Here is a 14,631-nt window from a genome sequence, read left to right on the forward strand (position 1 = left end):
ATATATTGATAGATACAGATTGCTGCCTTAAAGTGTTGTTTAGGCTACCATCCACTTCTTGTTTTCTTCTAGCCCCACAAAGGTAGTAATTTGTCCCTTATGGTTTACCGTGATTTATAATTATTTCTTGTGAGCCATCCCCCTAACATACGAAAACCCTTAATTTCTACCACCGCCATATGTGTCTTCCTAAATCTCAAAGTAAATGTGTTAATAGATCTGATTTTTCTCTCCCTTCTTTGCCACAATCGTTAGAAATAATGGATAATGTTCTACGATTTCTTGTTCAGAATATCACATAGTGATGTCGTCTTTTTATAAAGATACGGACCGCCATGAAAGAGTAAGTGACATGCTAGTCTTCAAAGTGCTCATTGTATTAGGCGTCTCGAATTTCCCTTCTACTTGAAGTTGGATGTTTATTTGCTGAGATTTTATTGTAAAGCTGCTAACTTCACACTTACTACTTTCATACATCTGCTTAATTAGCAATTTCAAGACCATTGTTAAAAGGAGTGAATCTTACTAACGTTTAACACTCTTCTAAGACACATTCAGAAAATGTTATTACTTTAAACTAGAATAACCAGACATTAAAAAGGAGACATTTTTAGTGTAACATTTAAAATTTTAGAAATGATGGGAAATATCTACTTTGGAATAAACTTTAAGGAAACAGTCACAGGAGTTTCTTAAATTTTTTTGAAGGGAGGTACGTGATAGAAGAATCTAGACTTAGTAATGTGAGCTGTGGTTAAATCCCAAACCCAGTTATACAGTAGTCTAAAGCTTCTAAAACTGAAGCGTGAAGAAAACCCAGAGACATTCATATACGTATAGTTTCAGTAATCAGAGTATTAGACCAGACTTTATTTGCAATTTGTTCAACAGAGAGATTTTATTTTGATACAAATATTAAGCATAAAGCATAGTAAGTTTTATATAATTCTATGAGTTCATTAAACAATATTATGGAATTTTCATTATGTTCTTGGGGTGTCTTTTTAGCTATTTCTACACCTCATATAGGAGGCCTCTTCTGTATTTTATTTTGCATACTAGCATGTGACTGCCTGCCTTAGAACTATGTCTAGGAGGGAAAATCAATATTACTTTTTAAAAAAATGGGGTTTTTGAAATGAATGTTTTCATTACTACTTTTTTTGATGTCTGAGAAGTAAAAGGGGGTAGCAAGTTACATAGTTTCAACACAGAAGTCACCCAATAGCATCTGTTTAAATATCTATCCTATTTTAAGATTTTAGAAGTTTGAGCAGGGGAGAGCAGTGATTCTCAAACTTTAGCCGGCATCAGAATTACCTGGAGGTCTTGGTGGAATCCAGACCGCTGGACCCCACCCCAGAGCTTCTGATCCCAGGCTGAAGCCTGATCATTTGCATTTTCAACAAATCTTCAGGCGATGCTGCTGGTCCAAGAACCACACTTTGAGAGTCGCCGGTCTAGAGAAAGCCCGAAGGTCTTTCCAACCATGCATTTCTTTCCTCGATGTAAACAACCGATCACTTGAGACATTTTAATAATTCTGATGCCGCGAGTGGAACATTCATGGAGAAAGATTTCTAAGGAGAGAGGAGAGCCTCTGGAGTGGCTGTCGCCACCCCCCCCCCCCCCCCCCCCTGCCCCAACCACTGCCGACCCCGCTAAAGGTCTGTGCATACTTGTCCACGTCAGGGTGCAGGCCCTCATTCATTTCTGGGGCGAGTTTGGTCTTGTGCACCCTGCAGCCTGGGCTTTGTTCTAGAAGCTGTGCATTTGTTTGGTGTGCTTAGACTTGTTCTTGATCGTACATGTGGAGATGAGAACTGTAAAAGGAAGCCATCAGAACGTCACAAGAGGCACCGAGTACAGGAGGCCCTGTCTTAGGATGGCAGTGACGTGGAGCATGGGAAGCAACAGATAATCCCCAAATAATGTGTCCGTAGTTTTTATGGCTTTTTTTGGTTGGGGGTGGGGGGATGAAGGTGAAGGGTTTGCGTTTCAAATCATGTGTTTCTCAGGTTAACAAAGTTATTTTGGACTCTCTGCCATGCCGGCAGGTGTTCGGGGAGCCTGAAGTGTTGTATATGGCAGAAAATTGATGATTGTTTCTGATTACTTTGCTACTTAAAAAAAAAAAAAAAAAATCCATATATGTTTGCAAAAACAGTCTAGGGGAATCTACCAGCTACACAGCATGAGTTATTCATAAACCATAGGTGCACATGTATGAACAAGTTATTTTTGAGAAAGAAACTGTCTATGATACAATAAATCTGACAAGTCTTTTTAAAATTCATATATTACTGTCATTGTTGTTTATGTTCCCCCTGGACTGCAGCTTCAGGGGTATCGGGCTCTGCCTCGGGTTTTTAGTTTGGCTTTGAATTAACTGAGATACTAGAAAGAGAAAAGACATTTTAAGGTAATAGATTATAGAATGGCTTAGACGTAGAAGCGCACATGATAAGCCTCCCAGAGCGCACAGCTTTGCAATTCTTCAAACACAGCACTTCCTCCTTGAAAGGCTCGATTACCTTCAGTGGGGATTGTTTCTACGTTCAGCACAGGTCACTCTGTCCATTTCCAACTCACAGGGAGCTTCGGTTTATTTACATTTTGCTTTGCACGATGCCTTGTCTACAAAGACCTCTTTCTGTCTTTCAGTAGGTCAGAGGGCTCTTGTGTCCAGGTTGAAGTCCCAACGTGTGGGCTCCACCTGAACATGTTTCTCAGTCCCCCCCCCCCACCGCCCCCGCCACCATATGGAGGAAGGTCTTGGATCTCCATATATCCAGACCATGCCTGCTTCCTGTCAATCCATGTATATGACATTGTACTGTATTCGCTTTCTGTGCCAGTCATCTGACCTGATTCTTTGGAACCCATGAAGGTACTGGTTATATGTAGTAGTTGTATCCTAGGTAAAGATGGTGATTAAAATACCTCTCCTCTAAATTATAAAGGTAATGGGTTTTGCATTTTATTAAATGGGTCCTGTTATTAGTGACAGGTGTTTTTTTTTTTTTTTCTTTTAATACTTCAAAAATACAGTCCTTGTTCAGCTGACTTCATACAATCAATTACTTAGCAAATTCATACCGGGTCTTAATTTGTCAGGTCTTCCAGAAGGGAGGCTAGATATGAGATGGTCTGTTTCCACCTCTTCCAAGGACCAGTTGTGCAACCGTCGAATAATCATAATTTCTGGAAAAATTATAACAATTATTTTTTTTTCTTCGCAGTTAACGATACCTCACATCTGAGAGGTTCTAATACCTAAAGAGTTTATCCTTAAAAGTAAAAATGACTTTGTACCATAAAATAACCCCAAACCCACTCTCTAGGGTCTTTACTTTCTTCTTTCTTTTTTTTTTTTTTTTCCCAATCGTTTTCTTTTCTAACCAGGTTTTGGAATTACTTTAGCTACTTTGGTTCCTTAGAACAAGTTTTCCATTTGGGGGCGGGGCGGGGGGCGGGGCTACAGTTCTTAAATTGTGATCATTGTCTCAGTGAAGTTCTTTTGTCTTAAAAGATTCATGGTAACAAAATGTATTTTACTGCTACAACTAAAATGTATTTATAATAAAATGCCTTTTTAATAATTTGGAGATTTGTTTATTACGTGTGAATTGCACTTCTCTGCCTCCTTTTACTTTTATGATCAAAGGTCTGACTGCAGTTAGGCGCAGCACTCTGCCTTTATCTACGATACTAATCAGTGAAACTAGCCCAGAGTAACAACTCAGTGTTAATTTGTAAAATTCAAACTAGTTTCTGGAAATTTGCAACTTCACGTAAATCTCTGAACCCCAGCAGTAGCAAAGGCCTAAAGGCTTAAGGTGTTACCTGCGAGGGATCGAGGGATCGGCGAGAAAACGTGCCCTTCTCGAGTTGCAGGTCAACACGGACCTAAGTAATCGGGAAAAAAATCACCAAAGTCACTTGTTAATGCTGGGTTTGTGCAGCCCAGAATTTATTTCGGAACTCGTAAACCTAATTTATGTCAGTCCACTGTGTGGGTATAATAACACACCGCACAGTGGTGTGACAGGCATTAATTCAACCCACCCCCAACCCCAAAATGCTGGCTGTGCAGAAAATTGCCCTGAGTCAGGGTCTTAGTTTTGTTGGGGAAATAATTCTTGGCATTTGCCATGATGTGATTTTGAGAAGCATTAGCAGGTCACAGAATGTTTTGTGTGCCCCGGCTATTTTATTTTTAACATCCTGTTAATGTGGCACCATAAATCTAACTTGAATATACTGTGCCTGAAGTTTGTAAATGTAAGTGGATAGGGCCATCATCCTTTCCTAAGGACAATGCATAATCCTTCCTCACAGCAGCGAGTCAGTTTTTAAGCTAGGGATCGTGTTTCTTTGAGTTGGATGGATACGATACGACATACCTCATCTCTGGGTTTTGGAAAGAGAAACGCTTCTTTACATATAAATCAAATGGATTAGGAGGACTCCCTGAGCTGCTGTCTGCTCTAGATGAAGTAACCCAGGCTCCATCTTCACTGGGGAAATGGAAACGACTCTCAGGTGTGAATCCCTGCGCCACGTCGGTGCTCCCCAAAGCGTTTTTCTGAGAATGCTAGGAGTGCGAAAGTTGGCGAGAAAATGTGATTTCATCCAAACTGCAAGGTGGGGCCGTTGTGTGTGGGGTGCAGGTCAGGCACAAAGATGGAAAGTTGGCTTGGTGGAGGGAGAGCTGGAATGGGCTGGTTACACTTCAGCATCCAAATACCCCGGTGGTTGGTTTTAAGCAAAGCTGCAGGTCCCTCCTTCTGAGATGGACTCTGCCGCTTGACTTACACAGTGTTGTCCAAACAAAGCACTTCCCTGGTGGATGGAAATCCCTTTCTTCAGGTTTGAGGAACCCCATCGTTTTATTTTTTAATTTTTTTAATGTTTATTTTTGAGGGAGAGAGCGCGTGCGCCCGCGCGTGCGAGCGGGGGAGGGGTGGAGAGAGAGGGAGACGCGGAATCCGAGACAGGCTCCAGGCTCTGAGCTGTCAGCAGCACAGAGCTCGACGCGGGGCTCGAACTCACAAACCGGGAGATCATGACCTGAGCCGAAGTCGGGCGCTTAACCGACTGAGCCACCCAGGCGCCCCGAGGAACCCCATCTTGATTGCATTGCCTCTCAGTCCATCCTACCAACTGCAGCCAGAGTTCCTTTTCTGAAACAGATCTAGTCATGTCACTTTTTTTTTTTTTTTTTTCCTGAGACACCCCCAGTGCTTTCCCATCACATCCTGAATTTCTTAGCTGGACTTTGGAGGCACCCCTCTTACCCCCTGCAAGTCTTATCCCCAAGTACTGCACACAGCAGACTAAATCAGGCCGCTCGCCCTTCCTTCCCTGGATGAGTCCTTGACTTTTTTGGAGTATGCCCTCAGCATAGTGTGTATTACAGGTAGGAGTTTGTGAGTTTCTGGGTGGCAGACATCATGTCCTATGACCTCTAAACCTACTGGCCCTATGCCTTTTGCATAGCAGGCCACCGGACGCTTGCTGAACTGGCCGGTTCTCAAGCTTGGATTGAGAGAGGAACTTCAAACTTCACCTTCTCCTCCCACTGACGTCCTTTGCCAGTGCAGTGTGGCCGGACGGCAACTGGGCGGGTGTGATGGCCTTGCGTCGCAGGAGGAGCAAGTTCTCCTGTGCGGTGCCGCCCCCACCCGCTCCACACAGCTCCCTGAGCTGTGACAGAGCATTAGCATTTACTGGTATTTTGTGTCTCGCCAGGTGTTACTGCTAGAGCCCGTAGTTTGACAGCTTCACCATGGTTATGTCAATTTTGATGGATGCTGCCTACTTCAGCACGTCCCGGTCTGTAGGCACATACCTACCACGCAGCGTTTCGGGAAAGTGATGAAATGCCCCTTTGTCTGAAGCCAGCTCTGGTTGATTGGAAATCCACAGAGGGAGGTAATTAAATTGAACAGAAGCTGTAGCCTGCAAAATCCGTGGTATTATCTCACTCCTTAGCTCATTAAAACGGGTGCTCTGCAAATTGATTGGAAGCACTGTTTCAGGAAACCGCTGCTAATCCCCCAGAAGAAAGTGGCTCTGATGAGGTGCTCAGAGGAGCCAGCAAAGGACTCTGGAAGGTGGGTGTGGCTGGCGGGGGGCAGGGTGCACGCTCCAGGCTCCCCTGCAGAAGAAACCAGTGGTGTGGTGCTGTTTGCTCACTAATTGAACAGAAACGTAATCGGAGGCGTCTGATGACCAGCCTTCTGGGTGTGGGCCGACTGCCTGGAAGTTTGGAGACCTTGCGAGGGAAGCTCGGAAATGTTCTAATTAGCGTTTAGCGTTTTGTCCCCTTGATGCACAGAAGCGCAAGGGAGCCGCAAGGGAAGGGGCTGAAGTCGCCGAGTGGGTGCTTTGTCTCTGTGCCTGCTCTTCTCACCTACCCGCCAGTCAGGTCTTTCATCCGTTTGGAAGCTAGACGGGTCCGGGTTTTCACGAAGCCAAACGGCTGCTCTAGGCTGAGGCTCTTGCTCTAAGAGAAAGTTTTGAGGATGCAATCCTTTGAGCTGCGTGACCAGACTTCAAGCTGGTTACGTAACCCCGAGACAGAACGGGGGGGATCGTTGGAAGGTGGGTAAGCAAACAGGCTAGATCTGATGGATCAACCCTCCTCACGACGACTCCTTGGGCCTCTGAGGACCACGTGATTCCTCCCGGGTTGGTTCCGTAACAGGGGGGAAGGTAAAACTATTTGGGGAGGGGGGGAACATCGTGATCTAGCACACTTGAGAGTGGTTTTGAGTCTTCCAGCAAAACACTCCTGGAAATCTGTTCTTACGGCCCGTCAGCTGGTGTGCTCCAGCCCCGAAAGTCACCCCACCCGGAAGACCTGCCACCACGTGCTCTGTTAGAGCGAGCCCAGCTCGCTGGGTCTCACGAATCAGGCCGAGCGCAGGGACGAGCTCCTCTGGCTGCGGACACCCAAGGCCAGGGCGCCGGCTCGCCCTCTCTCACTTCTAGAGGCCTTACTGCTCTCCCCGGTCGTTCCCCGCCCATCTCCTGCCTCCACCGCCTTCTAGCTCGTGCACCTGCTCAACGCGCCAGCGGGTCCCCAGGGCACTGTGTGCGGGCTGCTGTGCGGAGAGTTTGGAAAAAGGAGGCTGGTGTGGGGAAGGTTCTAGGTGCTGGGATAACTCTGAAGAAAATGCAGCCCTTCCCTTCCAAGAGTTTATAATCCAGCAAGGCACGAAGACATGATGAATTGCTCCCAGTGGGGTAAGTAGCGGGAACGTGAGCCTAGCGTCAAGGGCACAGGAAGGAGGGAAGCATGAATTTTGCATGAGGGGTTGGAGAACATGTCGCCTTGTGATGTCTGAGCTGGGCCCCACTTATTCCACTGGGAATAAGTCGGACTTCAGCAGGTTCGGGCAAGGGGGCAGGCCACATGCCCCTCCGTGATGCCAAGATCACCCAGACCCCACAGCACTTCAGTTTTTTGTTTTTTGTTTTTTTAATCTTTATTTATTTTTGAGAGAGAGAGACAGAGTGCGAGCAGGAGAGGGGCAGACAGAGAGGGAGACGCAGAACCGGAAGCAGGCTCCACGTTCCGAGCTGTCTGCCCGGAGCCCGACGCGGGGCTCGAACTCACAAAAGGCGAGTGCGTGACCTGAGCCGAAGTCGGACAGTTAACCGACTGAGCCACCCAGGCTCCCAACACAGCACTTCAGTTGTAAATCATCCGCCATAGAACTGCAAGTCCCTGAGGGACAGGGCCTCGTCATGCCCTGGTTTAGCACGGTGTCCGGGATGCAGTGCTGATCCTCAGTGAGGCAGAAGGAATAATGGTCCCCCAAAGGTGTCCACATTCTCAGAGCCTGTGAAATATGCCCACATCCGAATCCCCGGGACCTGATACTTTTTGTGGAAAGGGGGACTTTGCAGATGTGATTAAGTTAAGGGTCTTGAGATGAGGAGATTATCTCGGATTATCTGGATGAGCCCAATGTCATCACAAAGGTCCTAATAAGAGGCAGGCGGGAGGGTCAGAGAAATAGATGTGATGACGGAAGGAGAGGTCAGAGGACGCACGAACCGGGAAGGTAGGCGGTCTCTAGGAGCTGGGAAATTCGCATCTGGAGCCGCCAGGAGGAGCCATCTCTTCTGGTGCCTTGATCTTAGCCTTATAAGAATCATTTCAAACCTCTGACCTCCAGATCTGTAAGGGAATAAATCTGTGTTATTTTTAGCCACTAAGTCTGTGTGATTTGTTACGTCCAAAGGAAATAAATGTAATCAAAAGCACGTATCTGCTGAGGCGAAGGACACCCCTCGTGGGAAAGATGTGAACCGGCTAGCTGTGTTTGGAAAACCTTTTCTCTCGGTGGCCGGTGAGCAGGACACAAGTGGCAGAGAGGCTGGCCTCGGGTGGCGCGGGGGGGGGCGGCAGGGGAGCAAGACAAGGGCACGGGTTTGGGAGTCATTTCAGAGGCAGAATCCGTGAGGTTGGGCTCGGTGAGCAAGCGAGGGGTCCGTCAACCAACCTACAGCAACTTAACGGCTTGAGCGAATGGACAGATAAGGTGCCATCGAAAGGAGGGAACTAAAAGTGCAGAACAGGTGTGGGTAAGCAGCCAGAGGTCGGTCGGGTCTGGACTTAGGTGTCTGGGGTGCCCTGGGACACCCCGGGTGCAGGTGCCTGTGGGAACTGACACCTGCAAGGGGAGACGGGCTGGAGACACGGGCTGGGATGGGAGTCACCGGGAGCCGAAGCCCTGGAAAAGAGGGACACTTCTTTTCTTCTCTCTCTCTCTCTTTTTTTCAACTATTGTTTATGTTTATTTATTTATTTATTTATTATTTGAGAAAGAGAGAGAGAAAGCGGGCAGGGGAGGTGCAGAGAGAGAGAGGGAGAGAGAGAGAGAGAGAGAGAGAGAATCCCAAGCAGGCTCCGCACGGTCAGCACAGAGCCAACGTGGGGCTGGAACTCATGAAACGTGAGATCACGACCTGAGCCCAACCCAGGAGTCGGACGCTTAACCGCATGAGCCACCCAGGCGCCCCCGGAGTGATATGTCTTAGAAACTGTGATGTGAGACAGAGGAACCAAAGGTGGGGGAACGTGGAGACACCCAAGCTTAAGGGGCAGGTAAAAACAGGAACGTTGTAAAAAGAAAGAGAACGAAGGGAAAATATGGGGAATTTTACGAGGGAACAGAGACCCGAAGTACAAAATGCTACGGAAAGGGTCTAGAAGGATGTGGTTGGCGGTGGGGAGGTCACGGGTGGCCTCCAGGATGCAAGACGGACGCCATGGCTGGAGAAGTGACGCATGAAGAATTGTTTCAGGACACGTGTGAGCTGACAGATGGAAGGTGGTGTGGAAGATTCCGGCAGGAGGGACGCTTGCTGTCCTAACGCTGTCTCTCTCCCCGCCTGCAATCCCTGCCCTTCAGACGTCTCTCCTCGGGGCCCCTAGGGGTTTGCCTTCGTTAGCCCGTCCTTCCTCAAAAACGCTCCCTGAGAGTGTCGGCACTCTCAGTTTCCTCATCTGTTAAATGGGGATAACAGTGGCTACCATGCAGGGTTGTTGTGAGCCTTAAGGGAGAAAACACACGTCAGGATAATAAATGCCCTTATTATCACTATTTCAAGTGAATTGTTATTTTTATTTTTTATTTTTTTAATGTGTATTTATTTTTTAGAGAGAGAGAGCACGAGCACGGGAGGAACAGAGAGAGAGAGGGAGACACAGAATCGGAAGCAGGCTCTGGGCTCTGAGCTGTCGGCACAGGGCCTGATGTGGGGCTCGAACTCACGAACTGAGAGATCATGACCTGAGCCGAACATGGAGGCTTAACCGACTGAGCCACCCAGGCGCCCCTACAGTGAATTTTTAAATGTGTAAGTCATGTTTCCTGAGGTGAGGGACCATATAATGTGTAGCCCCAGGGAACAGTAGAACTGGAGGGGACTCTGGTCCAACATGAGCTAGTCTGTTTGCTGGTGAGGAAACTGAGGCCCTGAGAAAGTTCACAGCTGCCCTGGTCTAGAACTCACCCTCACACCCCAGGTCTGGCACACAGTAAGGCCTCAAAGATGAAGGTAATTGAGGGTATACCTCGGCGTGGGAAACTGGCTCAGCGCCCTCATTGATTCAAATGGAATTGACTCAAATGGCAACCCCCCGTGTTCTTTACCCCACTCACAAACCTGCATTGCTTCTGTCAAAGCAATTTATTGTCCCTCCTTCCCTCCTTGCTGCCTCCTTTAAGGAGCCTACTGTGCACTGGGCCTCCGGTGCAGCAATGGATACACTGGCCAGCTCTGCTCTTCGCAAGCTTTCAGCCTGTGTTGGAAGCAGATCTTGAACGGGGAAATGACAAAGAGTGACGTGTGTCAACAGAGCCTTTGCCATCGAGGCCACGGGGGCTCCTTGGGCGAAGGGATGGAACCAGGTCTTTCTGGTCTCGAGGTGTCCTCTATCTGAAGAAGGTGAGAAGGAGAAGCTTCTTTCAACCGTGTTCTTTCCCGCGTCTGCCCGCAGAGGTAAATTTCACTTCTGTGAAACCCACACAGCTGTGGTTCTCTGGTGTTCCTGGAGCCGGTCTCCAGTTTCCTCCCCATTAGACCAAGGGGATTATATATACACCGGCGCCTCCCTGCCTCTCGAACACTTCAGGTCAACTGCATCCTTGACTTCATCAGTTTCATTAGGGCTCTGAAACACGTAGAGCTTGGTGGCCTTGAGACCCTCCGAAATACAGCCTGCATTTGCTTGTAGCCATAGCATCCCGGGGCAGTGGGGTGGGAAGGGTGTCCGCTGTTTAAGCAGTGACTTGGGAATTTGGTTTTGAGCTCCCTAGGCTCAGAGCCCAGAACTCTCAGCTGCAAATGGTTGCAAATCCCCCACCCTCCATTCCTTCGTGGAGTTACCAGGGCCACTGGTGACACCACTGGTGGGCGAGCCTAAACCCAAATCAACAAACATCTCCAAGAGGTCGTCGGGTCTTTCCTGTTCAGGCCAAAGGAGAGAGTATCAGCCCTTGTGATGGCAATGATCTCAACCTTCCTCACCATGCAGGAATCGTGCCTCGTTGGGGGGATTAATTTATGGCCTCGGCGGCTGCAAAGGAGTGACACCACGAAATGTGGGCTAGAGGGGACCGTGGGCAGCTGCATCCCGATCACCGGTCACTGGTGTGATAGATATGTCCCACGTCACGGGTTTATGAATACCTTGTCTCTGCTCCAGCTCTTTTCTGAAAGTGGGCAGGGAATACATTAGAAATGAATTTGTAAATAAAATATTTGATCAAAATGGGACGAGTCACACTGGTGGGGGAAATATTGCCGTAGGCATGTGACGAAAACCTGTCTTTATTGAGGCAGCCGGGAAAAATGGAGTTACACAGAGATCCTTGAAAGTTTTGGTCTCAAGGAGGGGCCAGTAAGAACCAAACCATTGGCTAGGACCTACTCACTGTGCGTTAGCCAAAGACAGGGTGAGATGTCTCTTTGCCCCCCTGCCCCCGTAGTCACTGGGCAGAGGTCAAGTGGGGGGACTGACTGGTAAAGGCCCCCCTGGTTAGACAGTCTTGGTTCTCAGTCCTGCTCTGGTGCCAGGGAACAAGGTCGCAGGAAGCAAGCCCTTCCCTGCCCTTCAGGTTTCTTTGTACCCTGGGGATGGTCGTGGTTACTTCCTACCACCATGCCAAGCCACGGGAGCATGACACAATAGGAAAAATCAATAATACAGATCCTGTCTTCATGTAAAATTTTGGTACTGTGCTCATTGAGGATATTTCGCAATAATTTTGATTTAGAAAATGTCACACTCGGGGCGCCTGGGTGGCTCAGTTGGTTAAGCATCCGACTCTTCATTCTGGCTCAGGTCACGATCTCGTGGTTCGTGAGTTCGAGCCCCGCGTCGGGCTCTGTGCTGACAGCGCGGAGCCTGGAGCCTGTTTCAGATTCTGCGTCTCCCTCTCTCTCTGTCCCTCCCCTGTTCATGCTCTGCCTCTCTCTGTCTCAAAAATAAATAAACGTTACAAAAAAAAATTAAAAAAAAAAAAGGACAGGTACTGTAAGATTCCACTTACACGAGGTCCCTAGAGTAGCCAAATCCATAGAGACAGAAAGGAGAATGGCAGTTGCCAGGGGCTCGGGGGAGGGGGAAAGGGGAGTTGCTTAGCGGGGACAGGGTTTCAGTTTGGGACAATGAAGAGAGTTCCGGAGATGGGCTGCATAACACCATGAACGTACTCAACGTTATCGACCTTAACAATGGTTAAGATGGTAAATTTCATGCTGTGTCTATTTCACCACAATTAAAAAAAAAAAAATCTCACACTCGAATATCTATCTGGATGACGGAATTGCTAGCCCTGACTCCTCGTGGAATCCAGCGATCTCTAAAAAGCTGCGACAGTGAAGGTGTTGGGAAATCTTGGTCCGATGGCCGTTAAGTTCACACCCACCCAGGCAAGGAGTCAGGAGCCCTGCGTGGTTGTTTCATTTTCGGGCCCTCGGAGGGTGGCCTGGCTGAGCCCGGCGCCGAGGTCCGGTGGACGCCTCGAATGCCTACCACCCAAGCAGAGCAAGACTGACTAAGTGCCCATTCCGGACCGCCTTCCTGGCAAGCGGAGGCCAGTGGGCTGAGGAAAAAAAGGTATTTTCCTTCACTGGTTTGGTTGACGTGTTTCTCTTTTGGCATTAAGCTCTGTTTTGCTTTATGGCATGTGTTTTTCTCCACAGCAGAAGCGGGCGCAGATCATGAGCGGGTCCTCCGGCAGCTTCCCTCCGACCCTTTGGTCTTCAAAACAGTTTCGGGCCCACCTCTCTCGAAAGGGTTCAAACTCCGGGAAACCAAATGGATTCTGCTGCACTCAGAAGAGGTCTTTGGTGCAGCAAACACAGGCACCCATGTGGGAATATACAATGCATACCAGCCTAATTCTGGTCAAAGTAATAATAATAATAATAATAATAATAATAAACAATAGCACTGACTTCCAACATGGAGTTTGGGGGATGAGGTCACCTGCCAGCCTCCCTTCTCTGCAGCTCCCAGACTTTGGCTTCATGACATTTATGTCACCAGCTCTCTTTGACCCTTGTGCTTTCACAACCACATGCCAGACATTTGCACTGTTCCTGGCTGGAAAGCAGGCTGGGCTGTGCTCTCTGTCCCCCGGGTTCCTCAGCCACGCCTGCAAGTCCAGCCCAAACCCCTGAGATGCCAGAGAAGAACCTTTTTTTTTTTTAATTTTAAAAAATGTTTTATTTATTTAAAAAAAAAATTTTTTTTTTAACGTTTATTTATTTTTGAGACAGAGAGAGACAGAGCATGAACGGGGGAGGGTCAGAGAGAGGGAGACACAGAATCGGAAGCAGGCTCCAGGCTCCGAGCCGTCAGCCCAGAGCCTGATGCAGGGCTCGAACTCACGGACCGCGAGATCATGACCTGAGCCGAAGTCGGCCGCTTAACCGACTGAGCCACCCAGGCGCCCCTGTTTTATTTATTTTTGAGAGAGAGAGAAAGACAGAGTACAAGTGGGGGAGGGGCAGAGAGAGAGGGAGACGCAGAATCTGAAGCAGCCTGCAGGCTCTGAGCTGTCAGCACAGAGCCTAATCCGGGGCTCGAACCCAGAAACTGTGAGACCGTGACCTGAGCTGAAGTCGGTCGATCCGCCGACGGAGCCACCCAGGTGCCCCTGAGAAGAATCTTGACAAGCCCCACTTACAGCCACCACCCAGATGCCCCCGGACTCACACGTCTTCCTTTTACGTTGTTCTAAACAGAACGAACGAGTCTCTCTTCTCTCACATTACAGGTGGGAACAGCGTGGGGTTAACAGGCGGCCTGATGAGCGTACAATTCCTCCGGAACAGGGCTCCGCCAACTTTTGCCACAAAGGGCCAGGTAGTGCGAGCCAGTCTGTCACAGTTCCTACTGGACTCTCCCCTATTGTAAAAGTAGATTACTGATTAAAATCTGCCCCGGCCACTTGAGTCACTTTGCTTTTCTTTGCCGGTTCCCGTAAGCCTTTATTTATGGACACTGAAATTGGGATACTTTTCAAATGTCATAAAATATTCGTCTTCTTTTGATTTTTAAAAGCCATTTCAAATTGTTAAAAAGCCATTCTTAGCCTGCGGACTGTGCAACGGGCGGTGGGCGGGGTCTGGCCCGCAGGCTGTAGTTTGCAAGCCCTGCTACAGAAGAATTAACGCTACACGGCCCTTCTGGTGTGTGTTTGGGGCACGGAGCGCGCAGATCCTCTCTGCCGACTGTGTCTGACTTAACGTTTCTGAGGGCTGGGTAGACGTGGTGGGATTCTGGAAGGCAGAAGAGTGTAAATTATGACATTCCGCGTGGCCCTAAGTGTCTAACTGCTAAGCCCTGCTTCCTGATGTTCCTTGTAACAAAAATCCAGCATCTGAAACCAGACACGTGTGGCTGTGGAGCTCGAGTGCTGTGTTAGCTGGGGCTCTGGAAATAACTCCTTATTTTGAACACCTTGCCTAGTCAGATGGTCTCTGCTTTCTCCCAAAGAAGATCCCAGGGCTCAGAGATCCAAGCTGGAATTCAGCCTTTATTGGTAAGTTTTATTGGTAAACAGGACCTCATCACTCCCTCTTCCCTACAGCTCT

Source organism: Panthera leo, chromosome E1 (assembly GCF_018350215.1).
Source record: "Panthera leo isolate Ple1 chromosome E1, P.leo_Ple1_pat1.1, whole genome shotgun sequence".
NCBI lineage: Eukaryota > Metazoa > Chordata > Mammalia > Carnivora > Felidae > Panthera > Panthera leo.